The sequence below is a fragment of the Thalassophryne amazonica genome, chromosome 5, assembly GCF_902500255.1.
Source record: "Thalassophryne amazonica chromosome 5, fThaAma1.1, whole genome shotgun sequence".
In the NCBI taxonomy this organism is placed as follows: Eukaryota; Metazoa; Chordata; class Actinopteri; order Batrachoidiformes; family Batrachoididae; genus Thalassophryne; species Thalassophryne amazonica.
Window position 1 is genome coordinate 8079741 of NC_047107.1, and position 18023 is coordinate 8097763.

General features: G+C 46.1%; 1 protein-coding gene across 1 annotated transcript in view; it reads left to right on the top strand.

Moving 5' to 3' along the window:
* Positions 1-2180: 2180 nt before the first annotated feature.
* Positions 2181-18023, top strand: part of ccdc92 (coiled-coil domain containing 92) — a 146484-nt gene continuing 130641 nt past the window's right edge. Inside the window, exon 1 of the mRNA XM_034169703.1 lies at positions 2181-2315. The gene's annotated coding sequence lies outside the window, so the exon portion shown is untranslated. The remainder of the gene's footprint in view (positions 2316-18023) is intronic.

An 18023-nucleotide genomic window follows, 5' to 3' on the forward strand; every position in this document is an offset into this window, starting at 1 on the left:
TGAAAAGTCGCTGAAAAAAGCTTCTTCGAGCATGGTGAAGGGAGACTTGTCCTGCTGTTTATTTCAGCTTTTTTGTGGTTCTGGCTGATGCAAATCCAAGTTGGTGATTGCCCTGCTTTTTCAGGCTTTGTTAAAGCCAGCGTGTGACATAGAAATCGTACCCCCCCACCCCCCTGCCACATTGAGCACAATGCGTCCGACGCATCCAATGCAAAGGAAGACATCATTTGACGCTAATAAAGTGTGCAGTGTGAAAGGCCTTTAAGAATGGCCAAAGCAGCGGATCACGCCTCTGAGTCTGGTCTGGCTTTTTCCTCAACTTCATCAGAGGGAGTTTTTTTCTTATCACTGTGGCCTGTGTGCTTGCTCAGGGGTTTTTTTAAGGTTAGACTGTACTCGTGTGAAGTGCCTTGAGGCAGCTTTGTTGTGATTTGGTGCTATATGAATAAAATAAATTAAAATTGAAATTGAAATCCTGACTTGCAAAAGCTTCCCGCCGTCACCATGTGCAGCATCGTGGATCAAGGCTGGGCCTGTTCAGTCCACCATCCTGTCCAGGAATCAACCAAGAGACTGTCTCCCATGATGCATTGAGTGTTTCTTTCTCTTTTTGCTCTGTATGCACCACTCTGCATTTAATCATTAGTGATTGATCTCTGCTCTCTTCCACAGCATGTCTTTTTCCTGGTTCTCTCCCTCAGCCCCAACCAGTCCCAGCAGAAGACTGCCCCTCCCTGAGCCTGGTTCTGCTGGAGGTTTTTTCCTGTTAAAAGGGAGTTTTTCCTTCCCACTGTCGCCAAGTGCTTGCTCATAGGGGGTCGTTTTGACCATTGGGGTTTTTCTGTAATTATTATATGGCTTTTGCCTTACAGTATAAAGCGCCTTGGGGCAACTGTTTGTTGTGATTTGGCGCTATATAAATAAAATTGATTTGATTTGATTTACTAAAAACTAGTGATGGCTAACTGGAAACACAGCTATGGAAATTTTCAAAAGCTGTTTGGTCCAGACATCATGAGCTGTGATAAATGGGGCCACAGTCATTGCAGGAGCTGTATTTACATTACTGTTGCAAATGTAATTTTCTTTAATTATCTTATTCATCCATCCATTTTCTCTACTCGCCTATTCCAATCAAGGGTCACAGGGGGTGTAGCCTATACCAGCAGTCATATGTAAGGAAGAGGCAGGGTACACACTGTCACAGGGCTTTCATTTAATTTAATATACTTTAGGTTATTTTAATTTATTTTAATTTTGGAGTCCTTACAGTTTTTTCTGAGTAAAGGACAGAGTTTCTATAACAACTCTGCCATGTTTTTTTTAACTGTAAATGGGGATCCACTGCCAAATGCTGACACTTGTTAATACTTAGGCCCTGTCCTCTGTGATGATCTGGCCAATGATGATATGTGCAGACAGCATAGGAAGATCTATGCTCAGGGAAACGCCTTTGCCAGAAAATTGAGTTTTGCATTCACTTGTCGTTCCTCCACACCTGCCAGCTGTGGAGGAACTAGAAGGCCAAGTCCCAACAAATGATGGTTGTAGTCTGTAATAACATGCTTTGCTTCCTGTGAGGCTAGGAACTGTTGAACAAATTCGATGTTTGTATCTTGATGGGTATTGATATATTTGATGCTAATCAGGAAATATGTACTTGTCTTCATGTGTGCACTTCCAAAATCGAACAGATGTGATATGATGTATTCTTCACCATTATGGCTTCACTGGTACTGATGCTGCTACATATTTATAGTTTTTAGTTCTTAGATTTAGTTTTGTCTCTGTCATGTATTCATTTTACATTTATTTTTACATGCCAACATTATTCCAGAATAACTGAAACTGAAATTACAGGATCGTAGGGTTTGCTGCTACACTGGAGCCACCAGTAGATGGCGGTGTCGTACCACAGGCTACGCCTCGCACGAGCTGGGTTGCCATGGTGACGACGCTCGTCAACAGACTGGTGGAGCCCGTCCCTGGACTTTTCTTCGTTCTTTCCATATCTCTTTTAAGGTGTGTTATAATATCTTTATTGCCGTCAGAGCTTTGCATAGATTGCTGTTGCTTTGTTTGTTTGTTTGTTTACTTGTTTGTAGGGTTTATTTGCTGATGGCGAGTGACATGGTAAATGAGGCGCCGTAGGATTTCCCATGATGCATCTGTTTATTTTGTGGTCATAGTCGAGGTGATGTTCGCTCCCACACGGAGCTCTTAGCTGCTCTACGCCTCTTTAAAAAATCTTTATAAAACACAGCTCTGTGCGTCATTACCATTTCTAAATTTATATTCGACGACCAGTGTGTCCGGTAAGTTCTCTTCAAACTGATTTAGCGTTACTCCTTAGCTAGCTCCGTATTCCACCTTAATTTACTATTATTTTTACGACATACAGATCTATGAATGTTTATAATGTTGTGTAACTGTTTCGGACATTTTTCCAATATTTTTTAAGGACCAGGCTTTAATTCGGCTAACCTCTAAGGAGTAGATTTCGTTGACCTTTTCGGTTTGACTTTTATGAAACAGTCATGTTCGGAAAGCTGTGCAAATTGAAGGATTTAAACGTACGACAAATTTGCCAGCATAATTCCAAAGCTCGTCACTGATGTGGTAAATTGTTTTTGTGTTCCACTGTGGTTTTGTTTGGTTTGGTGTGTCGTCCTGCTCTGACCCCGGGAGCTAGTTCTTTAGCCGCTTCATACATTAGCAGCCTTTGTTTTGACTCAACACGGACGGGGGCAACACGACAACAATGATCAGCTTTGAAATGTTTCACACGTCAGGTTCCTCTCGTAATCCTCTTTACCACAACAAATTTGAATGGAGTAAAAAGAAAAATGTCCTCGGAAGCCTTTTTTTTTTTTTTCGTTGACGTTAGCAAGTCCGTGCTTTTATTGTGAAATGTGTCTTTGGGGTGCTGTCCGCAATGCAGGTGCTGAAAAATCCAGCGTCCCTGCCCGCAAACACGCAGCTTACTGTTCTGTTACATCTGTGTTAACATCTTAATAGCTCCACCAAGGAGGGTATGTGATCACTGGTGTTTCTGTTCTTCTGACTCAAAGCAGAACTACTGACAAAAAGAAAAGAGAATCTGGACCACGCTAACTCAAAATATAATTATTTCTGATCTTATTAAGATGTAAGGGGTCAGATCACACGGAGTGGATTTTGGAGAGGAAACTTCAAACTGTGGTAGCATGCTGTATGAAGATGTCTATGACGGGAAATAATTCCTGGTCAACTTCTTTAAGGGAAGATAATTGGATTTTGTGCTTTTCACTGATGCATCATTCGGTATGATAGTGGCATAATAAGCCTAAATAGCTTTATGGATTTCAGTGAACGCTCAGTATAACAGTGATAGCACAGCTTATGAAGATGTGCATGAAGGAAAATAATTTTGGTCTGACCATTTTAAGGGAAAATAATTTAACTTTTGTTCTGTTTTTATTAAGTACAGTGCATATGGAAAGTACTCACAGAGCTTCACTTTTTCCACATTTTGTTATGTTACAGCCTTATTCCAAAATTGAGTAAATTCATTTTTTCATCAAAATTCTACACACAGTACCCCATAATGACAATGTGGAAAATATATTTTTTTTAGATTTTTGCAAATTTATTAAACATGTGAGCTCAATTTTGAGCTCATCCTGTTTCCACTGATCATCCTTGAGAAGTTTCTACAGCTTAATTGGAGTCCACCTGGGGTAAAGTCAAATTGATTGGACCTGTCTACATATAAGGTCCCACAGTTGACAGTGCATGTCATAGCACAAATCAAGCATGAAGTCAAAGGAATTGTCTGTAGACCTCTGAGACAGGATGGGCTCAAGGTACAAATCTGGGGAAGGGTACAGAAACATTTCTGCTGCTTTGACAGTTCAAAATGAGCAGAGTGGCCTCCATCATCCATAAATGGAAGAAGGTCAGATCCACCAGGACTCTTCCTAGAGCTGGCCGCTCGTCTAAACTGAGTGATCGGGGAGAAGGACCTTAGTCAAGGAGGTGACCAAAAAGCAGATGGTCACTCTGTCAGAGCTCCAGTATTCCTCTCTGGAGAGAGGAGAACCTTCCAGAAGGAAAAGCATGGTGGTGGGTATTTGCTCTATATTTGCTCCCACTTGGTCATGTCCTGAGCTCTTTTAAAGAGGTTTCTTACCACTGTTATGTGGATGACATCCAGCTGTATATTTTAGGGATGTGGAGATTAATCAATACAAATCGGTATCTAGATACAAACATGCACAATGCAAGTATCGATTCATTCATTGTGCATCGATTCAATTGACGGGTGACATCGCAGTGGATTTCACCCATGTGCTTGCATTGATTTTTTTCCAATGCACTTTGAATGCATTGGAAAGCATTCAAAAAGCACATTCTGAAAGCACATTTGTACCGCAACAAATTTCCAAAATGTAGGACCGCGCAAGCAGTTGTAGGAGATTTTTGACACGCCTAAAACATTTAAATCAAGCGTTTGGAGATATTAAGGCTTTTTTTAAAAAAGATGGGAAACTTGACAAGATGCAGGTCATTTCAAAAGAATGCCGTGGCTGTCGCTGCGCCCCCTAACTCGGCAAAACTGGTAAGAATGTTTCTCAAATTACTTTTGCCAATGCGGTACTCTGTCAGTGAGTGACTCACTTTAAGTCACTCATTGAGTGATGTTGTCTTACTGTTTACTGTTTAAGTTCTGACTGTTATGTTTCGGACGCGGTCGGAGCACCGACCCAGCGTTTGAAGGACCCAGCATAAAATAAGCAGAGCACGGTTCAAAAGATAACAGAATCAAATACCACCTTATATCGCAGAGCTACTACATCCGTATGTGACAAGCAGGCCTCTGAGGCCTTCGGATCTAGGCCTGTTGGTTGTGCCTAGGACAAGGCTGAAGACCAGGGGAAGTGTTGGCTCCTACAACGTGGAATGCATTGCCTTTGGGCCTATGTTCTGTGGACTCTATTGTAATGTTTAAAGTGAAGCTCAAGACGCATTTGTATAGGCTGGCTTTTACCTAGTTTTATCTGTTTTATGTTTCCGCTGTTTTAACTTCTTTGTTCTTATGTGAAGCACTTTGTGATTTTGTCTTGAAAGGTGCTATATAAATAAACTTTACTTACTTACTTACTTGGCCCTGTGACAGACTGGCATCCTGTCCAGGTTGTACCCTGTGTCACACCCTATGACTGCTGGGATAGGCTCCAGCCCCCTTCGACCCTTAATTGGAGTAAGCGGTTAAAGATGAGTGAAGGAGTACTTACTTACAAACAACCATCTCTTCAGCAAAAAGCGCCCGATTTTCATGACATGGTTGTTTTATTTTGCTATTTATAGTCCTCCTCCTAACTCTAACCATAGCATAAGTGTCTACTCTCCCCAAAACCTAACCATAACTCCTGGACCCCCCCCCCCGGTGACCCCACATTTCTTGCCTCCGTCACGAAATGAGTTTGTGACCCTGTTACGAAAAGCAACCCATTTTCATGCCCCATCGCAAATCCATAGATTAATGTGCTTTTTGTAATGGCACCACAAACTACCACGAGACTAGGTTAGGTAGAGTGGCCAGACGGAAACCACTCCTGAATAAAAGGCACATGGCAGCCCGCTTGGAGTTTGCCGAAAGGCAACTGAAGGACTCTAAGACCATGAGAAACAAAATTCTCTGGTCAGATGAGACAAAGACTGAACTCTTTGGCGTGAATGCCAGGCATCATATTTGGAGGAGTGGAGGAGTCGTTGCAGCCGGGTTATATTCAAGCGCCCCGTTTATGGTATAACTGATAACTGAAATCTCTGAGATAGCTTTTTGTATCCTTCCTCAAACCATGATCTTGAACAATCTTTCTTTTCAGGACATTTGAGAGTTGTTTAGAGGCTCCCATGCTGATGCGTATTAGAAGAGATACAAAGAGGAGAAACATTTGCAAATGGCCACCTTAAATATCCTTTCTCATGCTTGGATTCATCTGTGGAAGGAGGTCAAGAGTCAGTGAGCTTACCAAACCAATTTTGTGTTCCAATAATTATTGATAAATGTATTCAAATCAATAGAATGACAAGGGTGCCCAAATTTATGCACCTGCCTAATTTTGTTTAAATAATTATTGCACACTTTTTGCAAATACTAGAAACGTCATTTCACTTCTCAAATATCAGTGTGTTTGTCTGCTATATGATATATTTAACTGAAATTGCTGATCCAGACAGCCAATGATTTATAAAGGAAAATCATGAAAATTGTCAGGGGTTCCCAAACTTTTGCATACAACTGTATGTCAGGAAGCCATTGGTCTGTTTGGATGATTGACACCTCCAGAGCCAATACAATTGAGAGGCTGTCCCAAATTTATGTCAGCCACATCATTTGCCAGTCACAACTAAGAAAACACATCATGCACCAAGAGAAATCACTGCCTTACCCCTCCATCTCCTGGAGCGAAAAGGTGGCAAAAACACTAAGGAAGCATTTCAGTGTGACACAGGGGCACAGGATTTACCGCTGCTCATGGATGTTTGTGCTGGAACATGATTTATGATCACAAAACGGCGAAGGAAGGATGTAATTTCTAGTTATGGCTGTGTGAAGTTTATTTTTGGGGGTTTTAGGCATTGGTTCTGTGAATTTTGGTCGTAGAGTAATAAAATTTATACCGCTGTCATCTGTGGGGCCTCTGACCGAATGCTCCCCCTAAAAATTGGTCCGCCCTGCCTTCACTGCACATGCGTCATTTCGGACCATAGCAGCACATCTGAGTCTGACTCTCTGACTCTGACTCTCTACACTCAAAGCAATCAAGGGGAATAATGTGATTATTAGCCACCAGATGACAAAGTAAATCCACTAAAATCAAAGTCAGTTTTAAGCAGAAACGGTGAGTCGCTACTGACGCTCTGAAATGACGTAGGCACTCTGATCGCTTCCTCCATCTTTTATGATGAAATAATATTGAATTTATGTGGAAATGATTGTTGTACTAAAGCTTCAGCTATCTGTTGCTGAATTAGATGATGACTGGAGGGCAGTTTGAAGCTATATGATATATTTAACTGAAATTTCTGATCCAGACAACCAATGATTTATAAACGAAAATCATGAAAATTATCAGGGGTGCCCAAACATTTGCATACAACTGTATATACAGAAAAAAGACACTGTAATTTTGAGTAACTGCTTCTTTGAAACCCCAACATGGCGACACTCATGACGACAGTGTTTAATGCATATTCCATCCAAAACACGTCCGTCTTCCACTGGCAAGTTGATGGCTTTTCTTTGAATTTCATGTGGCATTTCTTTCTGGTACCAGACTGAGACTGGATCTCCTGCATGGAGCCTTCACAGAAGAACTTCTGTAGTTTCGTGTCCTTGTCAGCACTAACTGGTTGCCTGTTAAAGGTTTGATCTGTGCTCTGTACTACATATTGCCTTGTTGTTCCGATTGTCACATCTGGGTTTTCCATAAGTTCAGTCATTTTCGCTTGACAAACATGTTTGCATGCTCTCTTTAACACTTTTTACCCCAAGGCATGCGAGGCGAGTGACTTCCGGAGTGCTTATTGCATGTGCCTCAAACAATGCCCCATCAGTCTCTTCAGGTGTGTCGTCACAAAATACTATCTCAGAATTTAAGTTTTGGAAATTTGTAGTGTATTTATTGTTGTCTGTATATTTAAAGGGAATATCGGGCTTCAATCAGCACCATTTTTAAAAAAAATTACATACCAGCATTTTTGTTCCTAAGTGTAATTCTGTGTTATAATAACCAAGTGGCTCCTGTGTGTGTGTGTGTGTGTGTGTGTGTGTGTGTGTGTGTGTGTGTGTGTGTGTGTGTGTGTGTGTGTGTGTGTGTGTGTGTGTGTGCGCGTGTGCGCGCGCGCGCGTATATATGGCTTTGATCACGTAAAAAACGGCGATATCTGACATTTGCCATTTGGTATGCTTATGTATTTTGGGTCAAGGATGAACACTGCAAAAACGGAAAGTTGATGGGACAAATATTTTTGGAGAAATTAGCCATTTTAGTTAACCAATAATCAATGGATGTTGTGCTTAGGGCTGCAGCTATTGATTATTTGAGTTATCAAGTATTCTATTGATTATTCTGGCAATTAATTAAGTAATCGGATAAAAAGTACTTTTGCGTTTTTAAACAACATCAAAAAAGTTCAGGGCTCTTCCTAAGCAATGGCGCAATGTCGCTGCGCCATCACACAGATTGTCAAATTTACTGTATCGCTTTCTGTTTTCCTGGGTAATTATTTATTTTTTCACATCTTTACAAGTTTGGGATCTTTCCTTTGTTAGGAGCTCAGCCAAAGTCAGGCCAAAGTCTTGACATTCTGCTGAAATGGCGATGGAATGTGGCTTTCTGTTTTTTTTTTTTTTTTTTTTTTCCTCCCCCAACTTGTAAAATCTAAACATTTTTAAGTTTTTTTTTTTTTTTTTTCTTTGTACCTCTTTCTCTGTGATTCAGCAGATGCATTTCAACTGGAGGTTGAACATGCAAGCCTCGCAGTCACTGTCTTTTTTATTATTATTATTGTTTTAAGTTACCGTGTTTGTGAAGCGCTGTGTGTTGCCCAAATAAAGCAAAAATTAAAAAGCGAAACACCCATTGTGAGTTTGACCAAAACACAGAAGAAAGAGTGGACTTCTTCCAGACTGACTGACTGTCAGTGTGGCCGGGGACGGAGCAGTGACTCTATCGGTGTGAGGCAGGGCTTGACATAAACAAATTTACCCAAAAATCCTGCAAATCCTGCATAAAACTGCCTGTATAATATAAACCAATCAAGAAAAAACATAAAATAGTCTATGGACCATGAAGTTAAAAAAAAATAGAATTTATCAGAGGGCATTCTCAAATGTAAAAAATAAAGTGACTCCCATAAAATTTAGAGTTCATTTTTTTTAGCAACCCTCAGAGTTGGCTAACTCACAGTCAGAAATGTAAAACACAGATGTAGGTCCATATCGAAACTAAAAAGTATGCCTTGTATGGATTGGAGTTATAGATCTAAAAATTAAAAAAAAAATTATGCTTGGCTCCTTTGCTAATATTGTCACCGTGGGGTTTCCACAAAGGCAAGCTGGTTCGACAACGAGCTTCAAAGACCAAGCATATACTTTACTTACTTGTCAGCATATAACAGATAGGCCATGCAGATTTGGCAGAAAACCTCATTCTTCTCTTGGTCATGACCAAGCCACTGTTGGGAAAGTGTAGTGACACGGACCCACAACAGGGGGCGCAAATGAACGGACAATAGAGGGAGTTAAATTTGAACACTTTACTGTTGTGAATGTCACAACCACACACAGCAGATTATAGAATAAATACAGGTCAATGGATAAAGGTGTTGTGTGGGCAGGCTCGACGATAGGAGACGTCCGTCTGGAGATGAACCGGAACCACACGATTTCCACCGCCACCGAACCCGAAGAATACTGGAGCCGCCAGGTCCCGAATTCCCCAGGTGGCCACCGTCTCAGCGTGTCGGATCTGGTACTGCTGGTGAAGAGCAAAGACAGTCAAGTGTGGGTGTGTGTACACCCCGTAACAACAACGGTGGGAATTCCACCTCTAACACACACTCGTGCAGCGTCTGAGTACCACTTATCTGGTGGGACGTAGAACGAAACAGTCGCGGCCCACGCCGGTCCTCTGGGTAGACAGCTGCAACAAAGTAGCTCTTGAAATCAATTAGTACAATACGCAGGCAGAGAAAGTTACCTCCAAGAAGTACGATATCTCGGCGACATGGTGGAGGTGTCATCCTGCTTTTATCCGGGGTGAAGTGCAGATGATCGGTGACAGCTGTCATAGTTGATGAGTGACAGCTGTCACCTCGGCTGTTCCTGTAAGGCGGCAGTGCCCCCTCGTGCCTGAAGCCCGCACTTCAGGCAGGGCGCCCTCTGGTGGTGGGCCAGCAGTACCTCCTCTTCTGGCGGCCCACACAACAGCACCCCCCCCTTAACGGGCGCCTCCTGGCGCCCGACCAGGCTTGTCTGGGTGGCGACGGTAGAAATCGGCCAGGAGGGCCGGGTCCAGGATGAAGTTCCTCTTCACCCAGGAGCGTTCTTCGGGTCCATACCCCTCCCAGTCCACCAAATATTGGAAACCCCGGCCCATTCGACGGACATCCAGGAGCTGGCGTACTGTCCAAGCTGGCTCCCCGTCGATGATACGGGCAGGAGGCGGCGCCGGACCGGGTGTACAGAGGGGTGAGGTGTGATATGGTTTCAACCTTGACACGTGAAAGACTGGATGGATCCGCAGTGAGGCCGGGAGTTGGAGCCTCACTGCGGCGGGACTGAGGACCTTGAGGATCCGGAAGGGCCCTATGTTTCGGTCCTTTAGTTTGGGGGAAGCCACCTGGAGAGGTATGTCCCGTGTGGATAGCCATAACTCCTGCCCGGGCTGATATGCGGGAGCCGGGGACCGTCGATGGTCTGCATGGGACTTTGCCCTCGTCCGGGCCCTCAACAAGGCCAAACGGGCGGTGCACCACACCCGACGGCATCTCCGCAGGTGGGCCTGGACCGAGGGTACACCGACCTCTCCCTCCACCACAGGAAACAAAGGGGGCTGGTACCCCAGACACACCTCGAATGGGGAGAGGCCGGTGGCAGAGGACACTCGGCTGTTATGCGCATACTCGATCCAGGCCAGGTGTTCACTCCAAGCCGTCGGGTGTGCGGATGTAGTACATCGCAGGGCCTGCTCCAGCTCTTGATTAGCCCGTTCAGCCTGTCCGTTGGTCTGAGGGTGATACCCAGACGAGAGGCTCACGGTGGCCCCCAGCTCCCGGCAGAAACTCTTCCAAACCTGCGAGGAAAACTGGGGACCATGATCTGAGACGATGTCTGTTGGTATCCCATGCAGACGTACGACATGGTGGACCAGGATATCCGCTGTCTCCTGGGCCGACGGGAGCTTCGGGAGGGCCACGAAGTGGGCCGCCTTGGAGAACCGGTCCACTATCATGAGGATGGTGGTGTGCCCCCGGGACGGCGGGAGGCCCGTGACGAAATCCAGACCGATGTGGGACCAGGGGCGATGAGGCACAGGAAGCGGCTGAAGGAGTCCCTGTGCCTTTTGGTGGTCCGCCTTGCCCCTGGCGCAGGTGGTGCAGGCCTGGATGTAAGCCCGGACGTCAGCCTCCAGGGACGCCCACCAGAAGCGCTGCCGGACCACTGCCACGGTCCTACAAACCCCTGGGTGGCAGGAGAGCTTGGACCCGTGACAGAAGTCCAGGACGGCAGCCCTGGCTTCTGGTGGGACGTATAGTCTATTCTTCGGCCCTGTTCCGGGATCCGGGCTCCGTGCCAGGGCCTCCCGGACGGTCTTCTCCACGTCCCAGGTAAGGGTGGCCACGATAGTGGACTCCGGTACGATGGGTTCCGGTGGATCCGACAGCTCGGTCTTGACTTAGTGTTCATGCACCCGGGACAAGGCATCCGACCTCTGGTTTTTGGTCCCGGGGCGGTAGGTGATCCGGAAGTCAAAACGGCCGAAGAACAGTGACCAGTGGGCTTGCCTGGGGTTCAGTCGCCTGGCGGTCCTGATATACTCCAGGTTCCGGTGGTCAGTAAAAACCGTGAAAGGCCTCAAGAGCCTCTTTCACTGCTAGGAGTTCTCGATTGCCCACGTCATAGTTCCGCTCTGCTGGGGTCAACCTGCGGGAGAAATAGGCACACGGGTGAAGAACCTTATTGGTCTCTCTGCTCTGGGATAGCACGGCTCCTATCCCTGAGTCAGAGGCGTCCACTTCAACCACAAACTGGCGACTGGGATCAGACTGCACCAAGACGGGTGCAGTCGAGAAGCGCTGTTTCAACTCCCTGAACGCGGCATTGCACCGATCCGACCAGGTGAAGGGAACTTTTGGTGAGGTCAGGGCTGTCAGGGGGCTAACTACCTGACTATACCCCTTAATGAACCTCCTGTAAAAAATTTGCGAAGCCGAGGAACTGTTGCAGCTTCCTCCGGCTCGTAGGTTGGGGCCAGTCTCTCACCGCCGCGACCTTGGCCGGATCCGGGGCGACGGAGTTGGAGGAGATGATAAACCCCAGGAAGGACAAAGAGGTGCGGTGAAACTCACACTTCTCGCCCTTCACAAACAGCCGGTTCTCCAACAACCGCTGCAGGACCTGACATACATGCCGTACATGAGTCTCAGGGTCCGGAGAAAAAATGAGTATATCGTCCAGATACACGAAGACGAATCGGTGCAGGAAGTCCCGCAAGACGTCATTTACCAAAGCTTGGAATGTCGCGGGGGCGTTAGTGAGGCCGAACGGCATGATGAGGTACTCAAAATGACCTAACGGGGTGTTGAATGCCGTCTTCCACTCGTCTCCCTTCCGGACCCAAACTAGGTGATATGCGTTCCTAAGATCCAGCTTTGTGAATATTTTGGCTCCATGCAGGGGGGTGAACACCGAATCCACCAAAGGCAACGGGTATCGGTTGCGAACCGTGATCTCGTTCAGCCCCCGATAATCAATGCATGGACGAAGACCGCCATCTTTCTTGCCCACAAAAAAGAAACCTGCTCCCATCGGGGAGGTGGCGTTCCGGATCAGCCCGGCAGCTAAGGAGTCCCAGATGTAGGTCTCCATCGATTCTCGCTCAGGTCGTGAGAGGTTGTACAGCCTGCTGGACGGGAACTCCATGCCTGGAATCAAATCGATGGCGCAATCGTACGGACGGTGCGGGGGAAGGGTGAGTGCCCGATCCTTGCTGAAAACGTCAGCAAGATCGTGGTACTCAGCCGGCACCGCCGACAGATTGGGAGGGACTTTGACCTGCTCCTTAGCCTGAGAACCGGGGGGGACCGAGGATCCTAAACACACCCGATGGCAGGTCTCGCTCCACTGTACCACCACCCCGGACGGCCAATCAATCCGGGGATTGTGTTTTAGCATCCACGGGAAGCCCAAAATCACGCGGGAGGTAGAAGGAGTCACAAAAAACTCGATCTCCTCCCGATGATTCCCAGACACCACCAGAGTTACAGGTGGTGTCTTGTGCATGATTAAAGGGAGAAGGGTGCCATCTAGTGCCCGCACCTGCAATGGCGAAGGAAGTGCCACCAGAGGGAGCCCTACCTCCCTTGCCCATCTGCTGTCTAGCAGATTCCCTTCGGACCCCGTGTCCACCAGTGCTGGGGCTTGAAGGGTTAAATCCCCGCTCAGGATTGTGACTGGGAGTCGTGTGGCGATATGTGTGTGTCCCACGTGAATGTTATGACCCCCCCTTAGCCCAGTCTCTAAGGGCGGGTGTTGTCGTTTTGGCCGTTTGGGGCAGTTTTTCTGTATGTGCTCTTTTGAGCTGCAGAGAAAACACTCCCCGTGGACCAGCCTCCTCATTCTGTCAGCGGTTCTCATTTTGGCCCTGTGCGTTTCCCTAGCAACGTCAGCAGGGGGAGCTGTTGCCCCACGGAGCGCTGCGGCTGTGGAGTGTGGGGAGGGCGGAACCTTTTTGAACCCGGAAGGGAGAGGGACGGCTCGTGCCCGGCCACATCCTTCGCCTCGCTCCCGACGGCGTTCCTCCAACCGATTGTCTAACCGTATAACGAGATCGATAAGCCCATCTAAATCCCGCGGTTCTTCCTTAGCTACCAGGTGCTCCTTCAGGACCGACGACAGTCCGTTTACGAAGGCGGCGCGGAGCGCAACGTTATTCCAGCCGGACCTCACAGCCGCGATGCGGAAGTCGACTGCATATTCGGCTGCGTGCCGGCGCCCCCGGCGCATTGACAGCAGCACTGTTGAAGCGGTCTCTCCTCTATTAGGGTGATCAAACACTGTTCTGAACTCTCTCACAAACCCAGTATACATATGAAGGAACCGTGAATTTTGCTCCCAAAGCGCCGTAGCCCAAGCGCATGCCTCTCCTCGAAGCAGATTAATTACATAAGCTACTTTACTAGCATCAGACGCGTACATGACGGGATGTTGTGCAAAGACGAGCGAACACTGCATGAGAAAGTCCGCGCACGTCTCCACACAACCTCCGTATGGCTCTGGGGGGCTTATGTATGCTTCAGTGGATGGTGGGAGGGGTTGTTGAACGACCACTGGAACGTTCATATCTTGCACAGGGTCGGCAGGAGGAGGAGCTGCAGCAGCGCCCTGAGCGCTCGCTGCCACCTGTGTGGAGAGAGCCTCCACCCTGCGTTTCAGGAGGATGTTTTGCTCGGTCATCTGATCCAACCGAGCCGTAAAGGCAGTGAGGATGTGCTGCAACTCACCAATCACGCCTCCTGCAGACGCCTGTTCACCCTGCTCTCCCATTGGTCGTTCAATTGCTGGGTGACGCCCCTCGGAGTCCATGACGCTGGCCAAGATATCCTGTTGGGAAAGTGTAGTGACACAGACCCACAACAGGGGGCGCAAATGAACGGACAATAGAGGGAGTTAAATTTGAACACTTTACTGTTGTGAATGTCACAACCACACACAGCAGATTATAGAATAAATACAAGTCAGTGGTTAAAGGTGTCGTGTGGGCAGGCTCGACGATAGGAGACGTCCGTCTGGAGATGAACCGGAACCATACGATTTCCACCGCCACCGAACCTGAAGAATACTGGAGCCGCCAGGTCCCGAATTCCCCAGGTGGCCACCGTCTCAGCATGTCGGATCTGATACTGCTGGCGAAGAGCAAAGACAGTCAAGTGTGGGTGTGTGTACACAACAACGGTGGGAATTCCACCTCCACCTCTAACACACACTCGTGCAGCGTCTGAGTACCACTTATCTGGTGGGACGTAGAACGAAACAGTCGCGGCCCACGCCGGTCCTCTGGGTAGACAGCTGCAACAAAGTAGCTCTTGAAATCAATTAGTACAATACGCAGGCAGAGAAAGTTATCTCCAAGAAGTACGATATCTCGGCGACGTGGTGGAGGTGTCATCCTGCTTTTATCCGGGGTGAAGTGCAGATGATCGGTGACAGCTGTCATAGTTGATGAGTGACAGCTGTCACCTCGGCTGTTCCTGTAAGGCGGCAGCGCCCCCTCGTGCCTGAAGCCCGCACTTCAGGCAGGGCGCCCTCTGGTGGTGGGCCAGCAGTACCTCCTCTTCTGGCGGCCCACACAACAGCCGCAGCCATTTCTGTGGCCAGGTTGGGACAAAACCTCTCTTCGTCTTGTTTCTTTCATATAGCCTGTCTCTCTCCCTTAACTCAATCTCTTCCTCTTCCAAAACCTTTAGCAAAACTCTTTCCTGGTTGTTGTCCGGGTTTGGGTGGTTGTAGTTTAAACATATTTCAATTCGAATTTCAAAGTGTTCTGTTAGATTTGCGTCTTGTTTGTCTTCGTTTCCTGCAGCTTCCTGCGCATTTAAAAATGCTAACGAACATTGCCGAAGATCCATGATGGAAACGGAGCACGGAGCGTGGTTAGGGATGGGTATTAAGAGTTTATCGATACCATTGTCGATTCCGCTTATCGATCCGATTCCTTATCGTTCCCTTATCGATACTGCTTGTGAATGTTCTGTGTACTAGAAGTAGGCTTTACAGGTTTTCTATGTCAACAACATTTTATTGAGTCTTACCCCCAATCTCAATTCTTTTTTGTTCCCCTTCCCCTTGGTCCTACCCCTACGCCTACCCCTTTAAAACAAGGGGTAAGGTGAAGGGGTATGCCTCTAGCCCTATGAATTGAGACACCCCTCCACCTTAGGAGACAAAAAAACCTGCCCGTGTCAAACTGCCGTCTTCACTGTGTATTAACATGGCAACCGAAATTTATAATAATAATTAATAGTATTAATAATTAATTAATTAGTGTTAATAATACAAATAATAATCAATCTAATAGTAATATTTAATGATTGATTTGTAATTACTGAATTAATTAGTAATTAAAATAAATAAACACTTAATATATCAAATATATCAATATATTTATATATTGATATTTCAAATATATCAGTCTGTGTGCAATGAATATATACAAGTTTCACTTTTCGAATGGAATTACTGAAATAAATCAACTTTTTAATGATATTCTAATTATATGACCAGCACCTGTATGTATGTTATGGGCTGCATCGAGTTCTGTTAACCTTATATTTCTTTTTCAAATTCTCCCATTTTTTGCATCCAGACCTATTTCCTTTAGAAATTTCCTTGACAAATAATAGCAGTGTATTAGGACGTCAGGTTATGTGTTACACGTATACATGTGTGTATATATTTTCCAACTTACTCCCATTGATGAAACTTATCATTTTCTGCCTGAAAGCTTATTAGGAGACGAGTGTGCTCAGGGCTCCCTGTTTGTTTACAAAATACACACACGTTACAGACCTTGAAATCCAACAGCAGGGATCGATATTATCCAAAGATTTATGAACATACAAATTAACGTGCTTATCCTTTATCATGATTTTCTCCATTGTGAGATATAAAAGTGTCTTATCGTAGCGTTCGTGTGTATATGCATTAACACTTCAGCGCACGAGCAAAGTTACAGTATCCTTCAGAACGACAATATATGCAACATGCATCCAGCAGCATACACGTTGCTGTCATAGGCAACTGCCTGTAAAGTTTTTTGGCAAGTTATAACTTTCTAAACAGCGTAATTTGTAATGAAAGCCACTTCATTTGTGCGGCTCTTTCGGCGCCATGTTTGTTTCTGTGGAGACAGCGGTAAGCTCCTCCTACCCCTCCATACGGAGTGTGCATCCAGATTCCCTCCAAACGGAGGGGTTTGAAGCCCTCTGCCTACCTCTCCGTCTCGCTCCAAAAAGAGAATTGAGACACCCCTCTGTCTCTTGTGCCCGCGCAAAACGGAGGGGAAGGGGTAAGGGGAAGGGCCAAGGGGTAGAATTGAGATTCAGCCTTAGTAAGTCCCTTGTTTGCACTTGGGGTCACCACAGCAAATCCAAGGTGGATCTGCATGTTGAACTGGCACAGGTTTTACGCCGGATGCCCTTCCTGACGCAGCTCCACATTAAATGTGGCAGGGGTGGGATTTGAATTTGGGATTTCTACACTGAAACCAAGCGCATTAACCACTTGGCCACCAGCCGGCCCATGGAATTGAGATTCAGTAAATAAATATGAAATTGGTCACTGGATCCTTAAACTCTGGACCTAAATAAACTCTACATGGTGGCGCCTTGATCTCTGAACATAAATAGAAATAAACAAAATCTGTAGTTGATGTCAAAAGCATTTCCTTTCAGACATTATTGGCATGAATGTCTTTCCATTCCTCTGAGCTGAACTCTTGCAGCTGACTGTGCTTCACGTCAGCATCAGTTTAATTCATAAAGAATAACATCTCATTTTGGGAAGAAAAAAAATGTTTTAGTCAATTGTAGTTTATTTTCTGTATTACAACTTTAGGAAAGAGGTGTCATTTTATTTAAAGCAGCAATTCATTTTGAAGTTTTTAATTGCGACCGGACTCTGTCTCGGCAGAGAGCCGCACAGCATTTGGAGCTGTGCCAATGGAACGGAGGACGATTCTCGTTTCTTGACTGCAACAAGACAAGAGTCCCACTTAGCGACTTTAATCTGCACAAAAGTGACTCACAGTCACGATTGACATATTTTAATGGCTTTAAGAGGAGTTAAGAAGCGGACTGAAGCAGATGAACTGCAGACTGAGGTCCACTGGAACAGTCTGCAGTTCATCTCCACCTTAAAGACACAATCCACACGTTTGAGGACAAGGAAGTTAAAATCTCAGCCAGAGAGAAGAAATGGTTTGAGAGAGGGGTGAAGGAGGTATTGTATGTGGAACAGTTGAAACCCAGCCTTAACTGGGGAGGGGGTCTGAGAGACGCTTTGTCCCCTGTTTACAATGGGGTACTCAGGTCAAAGCAGTTTCAGTCTTTTGGTTATGGTAATGAGTCATTCATGCCGTCAGGAGAGGCGTCAGTCCCATCGTTAGGAGGGACAGCTACCCTGTCATCAGGAGGGTGCTAACTAGAGCACAATAGGTGCTAATTAAAGCAATTGTTTAGTCACTAGCCAA